The following is a 4761-nucleotide window of genomic DNA, read 5'->3' on the forward strand; positions in this document are numbered from 1 at the left end:
TTTGTGTTCTCGCCTTTCTTATATTTCGGTTCCTTTTATTTGTGTTTCTCTTATTATATTGATAATGTGTTAATTCATCAGCACATCCGATGTTTCTTAAAACTGTTATTCTTTTGTTTGTTGATTTGATATATTTTTATTGCTTGACTTACTAACAAGTTTATGTATTATTGATTTATGGATTTGTTGTGGTGAGATACTTACATGGTTTCTTAATATATAATTCGATATTATTTAGTTTTCTCTAATGTGTGTATATGGCCCTGTCAGCGGGGCATTAGAATACGCCGACTGCCCCCCTGCAGAGGGTAAAAGCCCCTCAATGGGGGTCCTAGATATGACCTTAAATTATATCCAGTGGTGAGGCCCCAGCTTGTGGGCTTTGGGGAGTGTGGAGCCACCCTTTAATTACCATTGCTCCAAGGTCCACTCTGACCCGGAGTGGTAGTACCTGTTAGGGTCCCAACTATGGGTTGAATAGAAACCGACGTGAAAACAACAAATATATTCTACTAAAAAAAATTTTCTTTCGAATCTTTGGATTCGGCATTAAATAACCCGAAAAGGGTTGATATGCCGTAAAACAAAAACAACCAACCAATCTAATGTGTGTATATTTAATTATACACATCTGTTATATTTGTACATATTATGTTCAGCCCATGATTTTTTTAGCCCATTAAAAGTGTTTTATTTAATTATTGAAATGTGTGAATTACGAAAGATTTTCCGAATTCCAGTTTCCTCTGAAGATCTTAAACTTAGACATAGAATTTCTCACATTTGTCAGAGTCCAAATAATGTCTTGACTTACTAGCTAGTTTATGTTCTATTAATTTATGGGTGTATTGACAAGTTTGGTGGGATAATTACATGGTTTCTTAATATATAATTCGATATTATTTAGTTTTCTCTAATGTGTGTATATTTAATTATGCGCACCTATTACATTTGTCCACATATTATGTTCAGCCCATGATTTTTTTAGCCCATTAAGACTGTTTCATTTAATTATTGAAATGTGTGAATTACGAAAGATTTTCCGAATTCCAGTTTCCTCTGAAGATCTCCTTAAACTTAAACATAGAATTGCTTAGAGATATAGTTTCTTACATATGCCAGAATCAAAATAAAGTAATGGTTTCGGAATAACTATTTCAGGCACCGAGGTATTCTTTTTATAGAATTTGCTTTAGACAAGCCATAAATCTATTTGATGTACGGAACTAAGAGATTAAAAATAAATACTACTTTAAGGTCACAAGATATCTAATGGTATGTTATTCCACCCAGAACGCAGCAATTATTTCCCATTTGTCGTGAACATTGCGCATTGCATATGAGGAGTAAAGGACAAGATAAAAGCCGCCAGGATTAAGAGTCTATCAAAAAATAAAATAAATGTATACTTTCTAGTAGTATGTCATGATTTTAATCTTCATAAATATATATAAAAGTGATACAAACTAATTCTGTTCGTGGAATTAATTGTACATATCCTGTACCAATTATTCTTTTAGTTAATGTATCATGACTAGGGCTATGACAACGGCATATACTTTTCATTGTTTGACTCTCAAGTATACATCCGACACAGTTTGTAACAGTTAATCAATCGAGAACCACACCACTCTATATAAAAACATTTAAGATATCAACGGATGCATACTGGAGAATCAAAACAATGAAAAGAATATGCGGTTGTCATAATCTTAGTTATGGCATATATTTCTGGCTTCTATATTGAATTATTTAAATTACTACATTCGTCCGTATATATTATTCAGTCCATTAAAAGTTAGTTTTTATTTAATCGAACTTATTAAAAGATTTTTATAAAATCCATCGAAAGTTTTTATTAGGCACATTCAAATTGTTTATCCTTCAAACCATAAAATATGTTATATACACGCCAACGACAACAACAAACTCACGCAAGATTCTATCCAGTTCCGCCATATTAAAATTATTTATAAAGAAACGAACGAAATGAGCAACATGCAAAAACGAAAAATTGAAAACGGAATTTTCTAGGATGGCAGGAGTCAAGTAGTGACACTTAAGATTGAAGTGGAGTCACATGATGGAGTGAGTACCTCATTTAATCGGAGGGCATAAGGACCGTACTAGCTAGTCTTATCGTGTTAGGGATCAAAGTTAAACACTTGCTTGAGCTTTGTATCGTAAGGGAGATAACCGAAAGATAACACCACTGCGCCTTTCAGCAATGCTGATAATAAATGAGCCAACAAGAAATGTCAACGTTACGATTATGAAATGACAATGAGTACATTGGACAATTGTTTTATACCTCCCATCCTACTACACCACAACACTTAAAGTTATAATTCACCTCACATGTGCCAACATTACACTAGGTTTCATACTCCTAAATAGAAATTGTCATAAGTTTACTCAATTGTTCTTTAGTGCCATGGAACTCCGTATAACAACAGGAGCTGCGTGGTTACGTTGTAACTTAATAGATTATATCAGATCTATTTAATGTATGAAGTTCAAATCTAGCGCAAACAATTAAATAAACTTGAAATAAATACCATGTAGTTCCTTTTATGCATAATATTTTTGTCCTACAATAAATCAAGTATACGAGGAACTTTTCGCCTCACTACTTAATCTTTCTCACAAAAAAAGACGTTGCTTGTGTATTTCTGTTATTTCATTACTTTCATGGCAAGTGCTCGACTGACCCCCCCCCACTGCAACAAAGACTGGTGTAACTACAACAGCTATCAATAATTTCTCTCAATTTCTTTGACTGCCTAAAATTAAACGAAAATTCAGTGGTCAAAGTATATTTCCTATAACTGTCCGTTTGTGGAACACAATACTGTGAGGTTGCCTCCCAGCTAATTACAATATGGTTGTTTGTAAATAAGTTATTTTTCAACTGTACTCTTAAAACATCAAATCCTACCAAGTTCCACCATTACTGATCATCGCAGTCTACCTGATAACGTTAACCTTTATCCTCTAATTGCCTGGAGGTCCTGATAAGCAACGACCCGCTATTAAAAAATATTGAATTATTCTTTCTTTTTCTGTCTGTCTGTTTGTCTGTCGGTTTTTTTCTTTCTGCCTGTCTGTCTCTCTCTTTATATATACACACACACACACACACACACACACACACACACACACACACACACATATATATATTTAAATATGTATGAATAAAAAAATCAATACGAAAAATATATGAATGTTTATATCTTTTCTGTATTTATTTCCTGTGTGTTGACGTGTAGGAATACAAAAAGTGTTTTGAAAAAACAAAAACAAAACAAGAATGCTTCCTTCAAAAGCACATAATTTCGACCGATCCTTCGATCTTCCTCAGTGTGAATGATAGAAAACATGAGTGAGCGGGCAGAGTTAGCAGCGGGAGGAGGGGCACGGGTATAGCCATTAAGGTAAAGATCTATCTGAATATGACCCTTCCAGCATTTTCGACTTGGAATGGTCAGCAACTTGTGTGGCCTCTATTCAAAACCAAGTCCCTCCACGCCACCCCACGAACACACTCGCATACGTGAACATACATGTATATACACTCGCGTACTACCACAAATGCTTCTTCACGTACATATGCATACACAGGATACGCGCACTCATGTTTATGGGCGTGTTCACATATACAGTTGGAGATTGATGAGTAGATGTAGATGATAAGCAAAGTGGGTGCGAATTAGAATGTCTTTCCCAAAAGCTTGGACTTATGTATTTATTGTGGGTCTAGGTTGTCTGGATTGTCTGCAGAAGAAGAAGAAGAAGAAGTTTGCTTTGCATATTTGCCCGTAAGGTCCAAATAATATACTTAGAAAAAAATTAATTAAAATAATAGTGTTAATAATCTCATGTATAATATATATAATATAAACACTCAAGCAACGCGGGGCACCCTGGTTAGTCTATATATAAAAGTAGTAGCGTTCGTGTGTGTTTGTGTGTACAACAGCCCTCATCGCCTGGCATGATGATGGCCCCCCATCTAAGAATGGTGCAAAACATTTTTCAAGGTCAAAGGGCAAGGTCATAGCATATGTATATATACTCTCCTACAACACACACCACTGGACCGATCATGACCAAACCTGGCATGATGATGATCTCCCACCTAGGGATGGTGCAAGCCATTTTTCAAGGTTAAGGTCAAAGGTAAAGGTCGGTCTGTCTGTCGCGCTCTGTCTAGCTCCATATTTTCAAACTTTATCTCCTCCAAAACTGAAAGTTGCAGGGGCTTCAAATGATTGAATTCTTTACAAGCTATTCTTTTATGGGTCTTTAGTCGATTAAAATTGTTTTTGCAAAGGTCAAAAATGGGTCCAAATTGAAATTAATTGTTAAACATTTTGTACATTCATCTTTGTTTATTTTTACTTTTTTATTTTTAGTCGGTATATGTGGTGTGTCACGTTGGAAAAGTGGTAACGTCACCCTCTTTTAAATGCTATGGTTTCGGTTTCGATTCTAGTTGATATCACCTAAATACTTTTTTTTTTACTTTTGAAATCACAATTCTATGATAATATATACGAAATCTGAACAAATTAAAATATAATATTTAAGCGTATTTTAAGTGCGTGCAAAGCCCATCCCCGCTAGTAAATAAATAAATAAATAAATAATAATAATAATAATAATAATAATAAATAAATAAAAATAATAAAAATAAATAATAATAATAAAAATAATAAATAATAATAATATTATAAGTCAATTGTCTGCTTAACAACAACA

The sequence above is a fragment of the Euprymna scolopes genome, chromosome 14, assembly GCF_053919585.1.
Source record: "Euprymna scolopes isolate OS-2025 chromosome 14, ASM5391958v1, whole genome shotgun sequence".
In the NCBI taxonomy this organism is placed as follows: domain Eukaryota; kingdom Metazoa; phylum Mollusca; class Cephalopoda; order Sepiida; family Sepiolidae; genus Euprymna; species Euprymna scolopes.